This window comes from Gallus gallus, chromosome 3 (assembly GCF_016699485.2).
Source record: "Gallus gallus isolate bGalGal1 chromosome 3, bGalGal1.mat.broiler.GRCg7b, whole genome shotgun sequence".
Taxonomy (NCBI): domain Eukaryota; kingdom Metazoa; phylum Chordata; class Aves; order Galliformes; family Phasianidae; genus Gallus; species Gallus gallus.
In genome coordinates, this window is record NC_052534.1 from 105,343,688 (window position 1) to 105,357,560 (window position 13,873).

The 13,873-nt window shown below is 51.5% G+C and overlaps 1 protein-coding gene across 13 annotated transcripts in view; it reads right to left on the bottom strand.

Moving 5' to 3' along the window:
• NCOA1 (nuclear receptor coactivator 1) overlaps nt 1–13,873 on the bottom strand; it is a 156,427-nt gene that overhangs the window by 69,157 nt on the left and 73,397 nt on the right. For 2 of the 13 annotated variants that reach the window (XM_040697230.2, XM_046938962.1), the window contains exon 1: nt 721–830. The exons of 6 other annotated variants lie outside the window; for them this stretch is intronic. The gene's annotated coding sequence lies outside the window, so the exon portion shown is untranslated. Of the gene's footprint in view, nt 1–720; nt 831–922; nt 1,386–6,510; nt 6,705–6,947; nt 7,259–11,878; nt 12,253–13,873 lie in introns of those variants that run through there. 5 more of the 13 variants (XM_046938961.1, XM_046938960.1, XM_040697229.2 and 2 more) reach the window with 5 other exon arrangements.

The window sequence follows — 13,873 nt, forward strand, 5'->3', positions numbered from 1 at the left end:
TTACAAACTAAGCCAACACAGGTGGCTGAATACGACCCTTGGAAAAACAATAATTGACCCAGGGAAAACAAGGTAGTCAGGGAATTTCCTAAGGAGCACAGCAGAATCATAGAATCATAGAGTCACAGAAGAAAGAAAAATGGAAAAAAAAAAATACAGAAAAGACCCACGGGATCGTCCAGTCCAACCATTCACCCATCACCAATGGTTCTCACTAAACCATGTCCCTCAACACAACATCCAAACGTTCTTCGAACACCTCCAGGCTCGGTGACTCCACCACCTCTCTGGGCAGCCCATTCCAGTGCCTGACCACCCTTTCAGAGAAGTAGTATTTCCTAACGTCCAGCCTGAACCTTCCCTGGCGCAGAAGAGGCAGAGGAAGAGGTCAGGCTTGGATGGGCTGTGAGCACCCGATGGAGCTGTGGCTGTCCCTGTTCACTGGAGGGAGCGGGACCAGCTGGCCCTTACAGGACCCTCCCAGCTCGACTGATGCTACGGTTCCATGATTGTACAGATCATATAGGCTAGCCAGGGAAGGATCCTGCTTTGGGAAGAAGACAACTGCAGGTTTACCTCTACAAAGGAGACCACCGAGGAACGGTTTGCTCCAGAAACCAACCACCTGACCCCCATGGCAATGCCCGGCAGCAGCACCCAGCACTGACACCACAACCCACACGGCACCGGTCCCAGCCCACGGCACCGCGATCCCATTACCTGCAGCCCCGCACAGCCGACCATGGCCCGATCCCCAGACGTGGCCCTGCTCTCCCCAGGCAGACGAGCCGGGAGCTGCGGCGGAGCAGGAGAATGCCTGAGCAAGTCTCGGGAGCGTAGCTGCTTGCTCGTGCTGATTACAAATATTCAGGCATCTCTAAGTAGGCGGAGTACAACAAAAAAGGCTTTTCGAGAAACTTACGGAAAAGCAACCAACGAAGGTGAATGAATTAGGAGATGGCTTGGTTTCCTGAGCATTTATTGGCTTGATAGCAATACCTAGAGGTCCTGAGTGAGGCCGGGGATCCATCGCACCAGGCTCGGCGGGAGCAAACAGCAGCTGCTGCCCAGAAGCGTTTGCAAAGCAAAATGCAGCACATGGGGAATGCAGCACGGGGCCGTGCATGGTATGTCTGAGGGCAGGCTGAGACAAGCAGGAGCTCGAGTCAGACTCAGGATTCAGCTCTGAGCGAGCCAGACCAGAACTTTTGCATTCTTGTAGGTACCACCACCAAAACAGAGCCCACAGTGGGAAGGAGACGAGTAATGTGTGCTTCCCCAGGTGGGCACTTGGTAAAGCTGCTGGTTTGTAGCCCGGTTCATAGAAGCACAGAATGGTTTGGGTTGGAAGGGACCTTTAAAGTCCATCTGGTCCCACTCCCTGCAGTGAACAAGAACACCCACAGCTCCATCAGTGCTCAGAGCCCCGTCCAGCCTGACCTTGGCTGTCTGCAGGGATGGGGCACCCGCCATCTCTCTGGGCAACCTGTGGCAGTGCCTCACTCAGCTGGCTCAATGCTGGCAGGGATCTCCAGGAAGCCTCCATTCAGCAGCCCTGGGTGATGTCAGGAGGCAGAGCTCCGTATAAAGCTCTGATGGTCACAACACATGGCAACGGCTGGCCAAAGGGCCAGCACAACAAGGAGGGATGAAACCCAAGGCTGGAGAGCTCCGTACCTTGAGAAGAACAGGACAAACTGGAGTGGAGGCTGCCGAGGGAGGAGGTGGACACCTGGAGGTGTCCAAGGAAAGGGCAGATGTTGCATTCAGTAACATGGTCTAGCACGGTCACGGACATGGGTTGACAATTGGACCAGATGATCTCACTTGTCCTTCCAACCTGAATCATTCTAAGATTCTGTGATTCAAAATGGCAGGGTTTTATTTTCCATCCTTGGTTGAGACCTCCCTCCCTTTTCAGCTGATATTTTAAACCAACCATATTGAGAAACCAGCAACAGTGCAGCACAGCAGAGCTTTTTGCATCATTATTAATCTTCCACTACTACTGCTCACAGCAGCAGCAGATGCCTGCAAAATACAGGGATCCCTACCCTGAGCTATATACAAACCCCATTAAGATGTGATACAATTCAAAGGCAAATAAAACAGTAGCAAACACAGAACGGAGACGGAGGGAAAAGAAAGATCATTAACTTCAGCAGCTTTGCAGAGGTTACACCTATTTTACATGGAAGTGCCCACAAACTGTGGGACTTCTTGCTATTTCTGGAAGCCATCTGGTGTCTCAGTGCATCTCAGCAGCACCTGTTTGATGTAGATGTGGCACTAAAGGACACGGTCAGTGGGCATGGTGGGATGCGTTGGGGTTGGACTGGGTGATCTCGGAGGTCTCTCCAACTGGAATGATTCTATGATTTTATGTCCCTCATCATCCTCAGACATCTTTCCTGCCTGTGCTTTGAAGTTATTACATGACTTCAGATGCTCCTCAGCAGCCTGCTTGCCTCCAGGACCGCACCTTTTGCAAATGCTTCCTCCACAGCACTAGACAATACTACTAAAAGATGCTTTCCAATCTCTTAAAAAGCAAATGGGCAACAAGAGGAGGAAACCCAACCTCCTGTTCTATTGCCCTCTGGTCAATGTCCCACCCCACTGATAATGCTGGTCCCTACAAAACCCAGCCTGCGCCAGCACAGGGAGCTACTGCAGGAGATGCTCAAGCAGATGGACGCATGCTTTTTTTGCAGCACTGCACTGAGACAGGCAAAACTCGATGAATTAAGGATTACTACCATGGGGTGAGATGCTAAGGGTGAAAGAGCCACGGTTGTGGCCAAGGGGTGCCCTGGAACTGCCACACGCCGACCCAGGCAGCTCCTGCACACAGCATCCTGCAGCACATGATTTGTCATTGCTTTTTTAAAGATACATACACACAACACGTTCCTCCCATTCCTTACAAATGTGCCAATCCCAGCCAGGCTCCGGAGAGCAGCAAAGATAAAATCAGCACGGAGATGGCTCGTAAAAGCAGCTGACAGCTAACCCGGGAGCCTAAGGCAAGGCACAGCGCATCTCACGGCCCGTGTTTGAAATGGGGAAATTCCCAATTGAGGCATAACCTGGGTCTGGAGCTGACAAGGAGGGCGCCCAGCGCTGCTGCCCATCCACGCACACTGCTTTTAGGAAGCTTTGTTGAAGCTGTGAAAGAGGACAGACTTACAAAGGCCTACCTTGAGTAGCGGGGATGCAGAGAGGAGATTGGGCTGTACCCAAACCTCGTGGCGGAGCCCACGGTAGAGCCCAGAGGGCCCTCAGGTGGCAGGGACCCAGCCTGGCAGCAGGGATCCAGCCCAGTGGGATGCCCACAGCTGGGATGGAGCCAAGCTCACCGCTCCTGGCTGCCCGTGCTGTACCCAGCGCCTCTCATCCCAAATAGTTTGCTTTCACGCTTGAAGCTCTGCGTTTAATTAAAAGCAGTCTTGATAATTACTCATCCCAGCCAATCCCTCTTCTGCAGCCCTGCTGCCTGAAGAGATCCTCATTTGGGGCGGATGTACAGAGGGAGCAAGGCAGCAGTTGCCTGGAGGGCGCAGGGACTGCAGGGACCCGCAGGGAGCAGCAGCACAGAGCCGCTCGCTAACGAAGCCCCAGGTGGCAGAGCAGCGCCCAGGGAAGGCACTGAGCCTCATGTACAGACACACTTTGTCACAATGAGCAGCACTGTTGGAAGCTGCATTTATTTTCACCTTGGGCAGCTGCATGCCCAGCGACGCTCCCATCAGAGGCCGTGACAACCTCCATGCTTACAAGATCCCAAAGTCATCGTGTTCGGTATTGCAACGCTTCCAAAAGCAGCCAGGCTAAAACACAGCCAAATCCACCCATTAGCAAAGCAACGTATCAGGGGACGTTGTAGCATAGCATTCCCCAGAGCATGATGTCAGAGAGACAAACCTGTTAGGAAAGGTAAAAAGGAGCAGGAATCATTGCATCACCTCATGCCCTTTGAACAACCTTTGGGTTCTGACGGTTTTTGCCAGGAAGAATAATGAAAGTCAAAGTAATTAAGCAATGAATGTGCCCACAGCACGGAGTGTGAAAATGTTTAAGGTCTGACACGCTGTTAGGAGGCACGCAGCTCCCAGCCTTACCTTCCTGCTGCTGCTCCGGGAGCAACCATGATGGTGCAAAAGCTGTTGGCTTTCTCTTTCTTAGTATTAACTCACAGCACCAAAAGGGGGTTTCGTGGGAAGAGGAGATTTTAAGAACACTTCTGATCCTGCCAACAGGCAGCTACCTGCCTTCATGGAATGAAGTCAAACGCTGCTCATAGAATCATAGAATCATTCGGGTTGGAAAAGACCTCTCAGGTCACCAAGTCCAACCCCACCATCTGTGGGATGGTGCCCACTGACCATGTCCCTCAGTGCCACATCTCCACACTGAACACCTCCAGGGATGGTGATCCCACCACTGCGTCACTGTTCTTTCCGAGAAGAAATGTTTCCTAATATCCAACATGAAAGAAGAAACCTGTTCTTATATCCATAGACTCCTAGAAGGGTTTGGTTGAGAAGGGACCATCAAGCTCACCCAGCCCCAACCCATGCCATGAGCAGGGCGAACTCCCACCACCCCAGGCTGCCCAAAGGCCCATCCAACCCATGTCCCAGGAGATCTCTGCGTGGTCTCTTCCATGAGACACTCATCTGGCATCATTGCAAACCCAACATCCTCTCCAACGCCACACGCTGATGCCATGAGCCCTGCCCATCTCACTGGTGGTGCCACCCCACACAGGGTGACCTCTTGAGCATCAAAGCCAAAGGTCCCCCACTTGAGAGTGACAAAAAGATGGTTTTGCTTCCACATGAAAGAACGAAGAGCTCCCAGCATTGTGAAGAACTGTGAATATTCAGACTGGGAATGGTGGCTGTAGAAGTGCCAAGAAGAAGAAACAGAAGAAAAAGGGCTAAAAATACAGCAGATGTCGGTGATAGCCAGGCTAACAGGTCATCAGCACGGCATCACACGGCGTGTCAGGGTGCTCAGGTGGAGACAAAAAGCAGAAGGAAAACCCTGGTGGGCCCCAGGCATGGGACAGGGTGAATGGGCTGACCCAAAGGTATGAAAAGGGACCTGAGAGCAGGACTGGGAGCACAGCTACTGGCACCTCCATCCCATCCCTGGGACTGACAGGAGCAGTCTGTATCCTGGATGTGTATGCTGGTCCCACAGCTATGTGGGAATATGAGCACAGATCTGTTAGATCCAGCTGGGGATGGGTTCATTTTGAACTACAACCACTTTCCCCTGTGTGAAGGTCTAGCACTGAGACTTGCCCCGGGGCTGATGCAATATGGGAGGGTTATTTCCCACAGCACAGTGTTGATCACCATGATCTCTCCCTGGTCACCATCACCATCAACAGGAAACCTCGAGGATGTGGGAGAGGTGCCCTGCTAAGCACAGCCAACCTCAGAGAGAACATCCATCTCCCGACAGATCCGAGGCCAGGATCTGGGGATCCAATCTCAGGTCTCAGCTCTTCTCGGCTGTCTCAGCACATCACGATCTCTCTGTAATTCTCTGAAACTGAATTACCATCTCCTAGATGCACACTGCCTTTGCTGTCTTACCAGTCTGGATCATAAGTTTTTCATGAAGAAGAAGTTCTCTTAGTGCACCGGTGCCCTTTTAGATGGAAGACCTACACGTGCATCACAGAGAGGGAAAAGGGCTAAGGGAACAACTCTGAAACCATGGGGGTGATGCAAGGCTGGGGAGCAGCATCACGATGCCACATCCCCATGCTCCTTGAACACCTCCAGGTACGGTGACCCCACCACCTCCATGGGCAGCTGTGCCACTGCAGCACTGCTCTTTCAGAGAAGAAATGTTTCCTAATATCCAACCTGCACCTCCCCTGGTGCAACTTGAGGCCATCACTTCCCATCTTACTACTGGTTCCCTGGAGAAGAGACCAACCCCCACCTCGCTACGACCTCCTCGCATAAATCCTAGCCACCCATCTCCACCAACTGAGCCCATACCAATGGGGTACATCACACCTGTAGGTGCCAACAGCACAGGCACCGCGGTGTGAAGCACCATGCTGTGCCACCAGCTCCTGCTGCAGCAGGAGAACTCCTGACCCAGGCAAGGTCTAGGCTGCCCAACGTCACCGTGCACGCGTGCTGCCAGCGTTACAGCACTCCAGCAAGCCACACGTGCAGCCTTCCCACGACCCACCCCCTACACCTGTCTCTACGGGGCTGTTTCGGGCTTTATTTTACAAACAACTCAAAGCCTCTCAGGACCGAAGAGATTTAAGCACATAACAGCACTCAGAGCCCCCCGCAGCCTTCCAGCAAGGCGAGAGCCCCCGCAAACTGTGCAACCCCCCCCCCCCCCCCCCCGCACCCACACGTGAAATCATTAACTCCATCCGCTGCTTTTTCCAACCTCCCATCAATGATTAACGAACGTTAAGCAGCATTTCTTTCTCTTTACCCTTTTAAATAAAACTCCTGTCCTTACTTCTGCGACTCGCCGCGAGGATTCTTGCCAGACCTCTCTCTCCCTCCAGCTTAAACATTGACACATTGATTTTCAAGGTCACCGCCGCGCCACGTCCTTCTCCCCTTTGCAATGATCCCCAGGGTGGGGATGGAACCGCCGGCACCCACAGCGCTCACCAATCCATAGGAAGAAAATGCCCGAGGGAAGGCAGCCTTGGAAAATGCAAATGGAATCCATTAGCCGGACAGCCTCCTTTCTTTGCCACCTTACATAAAAGCCTTAAAAAGAAAGCCATGAGGGTTCCCTCCGCAGCAGCGGCGTAGAGAGGAGGTGCAGGGGGGGGTGGCCGCCCGCCCATCACTTGCAGTGCCCTGAAAACTGGGCACGCTGCTGGAGGACAGCCTTACCTGCTGGCTGGAGGACAGCCTTACCTGCTGGCTGGAGGACAGCCTTACCTGCTGCCTGCTGAGCTCTCCTGGGTTTGCTCCATGCAATGCTGGGGGGAGGACACACCGGGAGGAGATACCGGTGGCACCCAGTGGGTGACTGCGATGGCACAGCAGCGCTTGGGGTGGGGGAGAAAGCAAGCGGCGATGCTCGCTGTTGGGTTGGATGAAAAGCAGGGCTGGTACGGCTCCCAGAGACTCGATTTCTCTTGATATCTTGAAATCAGAAGCAATGCACTCGCTGCCTGAACGCTTGACTCTTTCTGATTCAGGCAGGTTTTTCATGTGTGTCCCTATAGCTCAGCATCTGAGCTGTGCGTGACGCAGGCGTCGCCGCTGTGCTGTGGAAAGGGGAAAGCCACTGTGTGACCAAATCACCCCCTGCAGACCCAAACCTGTCCCTCCTGCCCTGCGGCTCCTCTGCAACAAAGAGCAGTGTTTCCATTTCCATCCTTGGAGGGGGGCTCGCTGCATGGCACCTTGGCCTGTCACTCTGCTCCCAGAGCCCCGTGTGCTGGTGGTGCCCAGACCAGGCAGGCAGAACTCAGTGTGTCCATGCTGTCACACTGTGCACACAGTTCAGGAAGTTATTTCATTAAAGGAAAGTAAATAAGAGGAACCTGAAGATGTTTGGGCTGTGCAATGGCTGGTTTGACCCGGGTCCAAATAGCGGCAGTTTTGCCACCAGAGTTGCGTTGGAACATCACCAAGGAAGGGAATCCCTCCGCTGTCCCTGCTTTGTGCTTTGCTTCAGAACAAAGCTGAGCTTCCAGATTCTCTGTATCGACACCAGAGATGAATCACTGCCATGAAGGGACTCACCCTGCGCAGCTATGGACGTCAAAGGACAGAAGGAGAGCACTTCCAGAAAGACATGGAGGAAGGACCTTGGAGGTGCATGGCGGTGGGATGGGGAGTTACCCAACCGTCAGCAAAGGAGAACATGCTCAAACCCTGCAGCTGTGTTTACCAGGGAACAAAACAGTCCAAATACTTTAATATATATATATATATGAGAAAGGGTGGAAATAGAGAAAGACTAGAGAATGGGAAGAAATCCCGGAGGACTTAAAATAAACCATGATGTAGAGCCACCAACACCGAAAGGATAAATAACGGCGAGCACTGACTACAGACCCCATGTGCTCCAACTGCACGACGATGGCATGAGGGGATGGGAGAGCTGGAAGATGAGGGGCTCACCAAACCCAGCCCCCAAATGAAGAGCATCCGGGGAGCAAACACCACCAAAGGCTGCACCCAAATCATAGAATCATAGAACGGCCTGGGTTGAAAAGGACCGCAATGATCATCTGGTTTCAACCCCCCTGCTACGTGCAGGGTCGCCAACCAGCAGACCAGGCTGCCCCGAGCTCAGATCACACGTTTCTGATTTAGTATCTGAATTATTTCAAAGCAGAGCTTTTTCATTATTATTATTATTTTTCGGAGGGGATGTTTCTGCTCTTTGCAGACTTGGAATCTCTTCTGCTGTTGCTTAACCCTTTGGCTGCCTTTGCTGGAAAACACCCATGTCCTTGGAGGAATGGGTAAGCGTGTAATAGAAAGCCAAAAAACTGAAGAATATGGTAAGTTTCATGAGTTTACCAACAAATTCCACCCCTTCAGCTGTTCCATTTTTTATGAGTTCAGCAGTAAAAAATACCCGTTCTGGAATGGCCTGGCTCCAGCAATGAATCTGATTACAGCTGCTGTGTTAAATGAATGATTAATAGACGCCTTTGTCGTGGCTGCATCTGCCTCTCCAGCAGCAGAGCGCCGCACGAGAACATTGATGCTAACCTGGGCGGAACAGCAAATTCTGTCCTCATTACGTTGCGTCCTGGCTGCCTTGTGTATCCCAAAGCTGCAGCAAGGAATGGGATTCTCCCCTCCACCTCTGAACACAGAAGACGTGGGATAAGGCTGCCCAGGATGCAACCCAAGCCCCCGCTCAGTGCCTCGGAGCCCCCACGCACAGAGCTGAGCGAGACAAAAGCTCTGCCATACAAAGACGAATTTGCAGAAGCTACAGAACTGTTGCAGGCAGTCTGAGTTTCCTCCTCCTGCCCGTCCTCCTGAGCACGGTGATTAATTATAAGCCTGCAGGAAACGAGAGAGCGGAGGGAAGCGAATCCCCGCTGGCTCCTGCGCTGCCGATCCATCACCGGCAGCCGGACCTGACCTTCAGCCTCCCCTTCTAAAAGAGGAGCTACAGACATGTCTGTCTGCTCCAATTTCTTTTCTTTCACCCCACCAAACATTTGCTAATCAATACGCTGGACACTGAGGAACTAGCTGTATGATATAATTTTGAAGGCAATTAAGCAGATGACATCCAAGGTCCCTTCCAAGCCAAGCTGGTCTACGATCCTATGGCTCCAGATCCCATCACATCACACCCCTGAGCACCTTGCTCCAATGACACAGTGATGCTTGCTCTTTTTATGTTTTCTCCTGAATCAGGCACAGGTTTTGAGACAAAAGGTCCCATATGGTTCATACAGGGCAAATCCCACTCAGCTCACAGCCAGACCTAACTCAGGGACTTTTCCTCCCCAGGTCTCAGCATGCAAAAGCTATAAGAAAGAAGGGGTCTGACTCTCAGCAGGGTCTGTTGCGGTAGGACAAGGGGAAATGGTTTCAAACTCAAAGAGAGACTTAGATTGGATATAAGGAAGAAGGTTTTTGAAGTGAGGCACTGGCATAGGTCACCCTGAGAGGCGGTGGGTGCCCTGTGCCTGCAGACAGCCATGGTCAGGCTGGATGGGGCTGTGAGCACCTGATGGAGCTGGGGGTGTCCCTGCACACTGCAGGGAGATGACCTCTAAATGTGCCTTCCAACTCAAACGATTCGATGATGCTATGATCTCCCACCCTCGGCATCCACTGGCATTACTTGAATCACAAGGCAGTGCTCCGTGATGGGGTTGTCAAACTTCCAGCTCAAGAAAAGGAATCAAAAGAGCAGTGAAAGCTGGTCAAATATCCAATCCATACATGGCGGTTAGCCAGTGTATTCAGAGACAAAATTTAGCTTTACATTCACTTTTAAGTAAAGGTAGTATAGGCAGCCCAAGTATATCAAAGCTTTCTTTCCTAGGCAGCGGCAGTACCCCACATCACATCATCCCACAGGAAAAGAACTGTAAGGTCACCAAGTCCAACGACAAGCCATCCCACCGTGCCCACTGCCCACGTACCTCAGTGCCACATCCCACAGTTCTGGAACACCTCCAGGGATGGTGACCCCACCACCTCCATGGGCAGCTGTGCCACTCCCTGGGCAAGAGGGAGCTGGAACAGGTTGCCCAAGGGGGCTGTGGATGCCCCATCCCTGGAGGCATTCAAGGCCAGGCTGGATGTGGCTCTGGGCAGCCTGGTCTGCTGGTTGGCGACCCTGCACATAGCAGGGGGTTGGAACCGGATGGTCACTGTGGTCCTTTTCAACCCAGGCCATTCTATGATTCTATGATTCAGTCAGCAATTCCCACTTTGAGTGTAGAAGGAGCATGCAGGAATTTGGAGAAAGACGAACCCCAGCCCAGCACCAGCAGTGGTGATTTTGCCATCATGTGCCATTTGCCTTCCAGCACTCTGGAGCACTCCAGGTTCAGGGTGAAAAACACGGACTGAGCTCTGCGAGTCTCCAGGCAGGCGATGCTTCAGGAGGAGGATTTCACAGACAGAAAATGATTTTCACGGTAAATGAAGAAGTGGAAAACGTTGCTCTGATTTGACAACATCTGGAATGAAGTGCCTGCCTGCAGCAAGCACCAGCCAGCAGTTCTCCTGGCATAGCTTTACTGTAGCAGCAGCTCCGGTGAGACACCAGGTGCTGCCAGCACTGTGCTTTCCATAGGAATCCCACAGACCATCCTACACCCACCTGGACTCGTGGCAGCACAGCTCTGCATCCGACACAAACCATTCATCAACAAAAAATAAGCATAAGTTCGGGCCGTTTCCCTTCAACACCCACTTCAGGCCATGGTATCTGACTCAAAGCCCTTCCACTCGCTCAGAATCATCCTTATGAGCTTTGCTTTGGGTTAAGGAGCAAAGAAAACAAGACGTGTGTTTAAGCCTGCCTGCATGCTGAAGGCAGCACATGCAGGATATTCCAGCCCATCGCTTACAAAAAGATGTAAGAAACTGAAGAATTCACAGGGTTATTAGTTCTGTTTCTGCATCTCGAAAACAAAGCTCGTGGTAGATGTCTACTTTAAGCAACTGTCAGCATTTAATGTTTCTATTTACTCCAATTCAAAAGAGTGAACTCTGAATAAAAACTGAACTTAATTAAGCGTGTCGCATTCTTTCGGGCACGCCAACCATCAGCAAGATGCATTTCTCAGCCTCAGTGTTACCAACCCTGAGATACAAACGTGCTCTCAAAAAGCCCCAATCTCATAGAATCATAGAATGGCCTGGGTTGAAAAGGACCACAATGACCATCTGGTTTCAACCCCCCTGCTATGTGCAGGGTCGCCAACCAGCAGACCGGGCTGCCCAGAGCCACATCCAGCCTGGCCTTGAATGTCTCCAGGGATGGGGCATCCACAGCCTCCTTGGGCAACCTGTTCCAGCTCCCTCTTGCCCACAGGCTGCCTTTATTAAGGGAGAAATCAGTGGCAGGGCTGGGGTGGGGATTTGAAGCAAATAACAGAATGAGCAGTTCAGCACAGATCTAAGGCTCAAAGTCCCAAAAATGAGCCCTCTCCTGAAGGGGAAGTGAATGGTGCATCCCCACGGGGGTACCTGGGATGCTGCTAATCCAACGTTACAGCACGCTGCTGATAAATCAACTCCAAATCCAAGTTACTAGGTAACAGCCTGGCGCTTATTTTCAGTACCAGCTGGGCCGGCAAACAAATCCCTCCTTGCTGAATGTTAAACATGCTTACCCGTGCTAAAATTACCATTTTCCTTCTACCCACCCCAAATCTGCAGCTGCGAGTTCCTCCGCGTGCATCCACCTGGGTGCTGCTCCTTGGGGACGAACAGCCCATGGTCAGCTGTAGGACACACGGGCCATCCTCCTGCTGGGTTTGTCACTGGGCTCGCCGGAACGCCCTGCAGCGATGCCTCCTCCTCCAGATTTCAGGCTGGGCTGCAGCCAGGATTTCCAAGAGTTTCTGTTTCCTCCTCAGAGCTGTGTGTAAGTCAGGTGCGACGCGCCGAGCACCGCTTTGTTCCCAATCGAACAGCCAAACACGCGCACGTATATGATCTATACGTATATATGTGATTTGCAATACCTTCTTGGCTAGAAAATACACCTCCTAATGCGAAAGCTCCTCGAGCTCCGGGAAAGGGAAGGGTGAATTTTTGCTGGTGAAATAGAAGCTCAGCCTGGAATTGCTAAGCGACAAAAACAAAAGATGTTCTTCCGAACGGATGGCGTGTGCTATAAACTCTGCAGTGGTGCCATCCTGACATTCAGCAGCACGGAGAAAGAAGCACAAACTTTGGGGAGGGGGAGGGGGGAGAAAAGGCAACACAGCAGAGTTGTACCCCCCTAAATCCCTACAAGCCCTGCTCTGAATGGATTAAACACACAGCAGACCCCCACCTCTTTGAAGCAGCAACCAAGGAAACCAAAGGCAAAGCTGGAATTATACAGATCAGGGCACGACTGCAAAACCACAGTCTGCAGGAAACTTCCTCCTCTAACTTCAGGGCAGGAGGACACAGGGAGAGCTGTTTACAAACACTTTTTGGCCCAGATGGCCAAAAGCTGACAATGAAATGCATTTGGGGCCTGCGAGGAAGAGCACTGAGGTGGGCACAAAGACTGGGGCACGTTTGTATTTCTTCTTCCTGCAAATATATGGAGACATTCGTTGAGTCAGTAGCAAGGGTTACTGTACTATATATTGTGTATAAGTATTTTTAGTTATATTTATACACATAAGGTAATATACAATAGTACGCATATTTTCTATGTGTGAACATGAATGATGCCCCCGGGTGCCTCGTGCAGGCTCCCTCCAGAAACGTCCACCAAGTACCTACAAAAAAGCAAGGAGCCCATGAAGCCCCATAATGAGCCGGGACTGCCCAGGGGACCACGCACTGCTGTGCTAATGGGCTCTGCCCCTCAGGTCACAGTCCTGTTGCCTGCTCCCTTCCCAATCAATAACACACTCCTTCAGCCTTTGCTCTCCCAGAGCCAGAAATACGCTGTGATTAATACTTTGGGGCACTTTCTGGCCCTATAAGTGTTGGAAACAGCATGCAATGAGCAGACCCTCGCCTTCTCAGGGAAAGGGATCAATACCTCCCTGCTCGTCTTGTTTTCATTTTAATGCCTTGTAAGAGGTTCCACAACAGGAATAATTACAAACTGGTTATGAAAATAACTCCCCTCCTATGGAGCAGAGAGGTCCTAAGGGTTCAATTACGTGACAAGAGAAAACAATCAAGAGACACCCTGCGTTCAGCCTTGCTTCTGAAAAATGGTTTGCCTTTGTTGTTCTTATCTAATTGTAACGGCTTAGGTAACCAGCCTTAATTGGGAGCCAGCTGTGCCTGCAGGACATCCTGGCATCCTAGAATAATGGCATCATAGAACCATGGAATCATGGAACCATTGGAATCATGGAACCATGGCACAGAATCTTAGAATCATGAAGGCTGGGAGAGACCTCTAAGATCACCAAGTCCAATGACTGACCCATCACCACCATGCACATTAAACCACAGAATCATTGAGGTTGGAAGACCCATCTTGTCCAACCATTAACCCATCACCACCATCCCTAAATAGAGCTATAGAACCACTAAGGTTGGAAAATACCTTTAAGATCCCCAAGTCCAACCCCAATCCAACCCTACTACGCCCACTAAAACATGTATCTAAGTGTCACTTTTCCATGTATCTTGAACACAAGATGAGGGCAGAGTTTGGGATGGAAGAAGCCCTGGAGGAT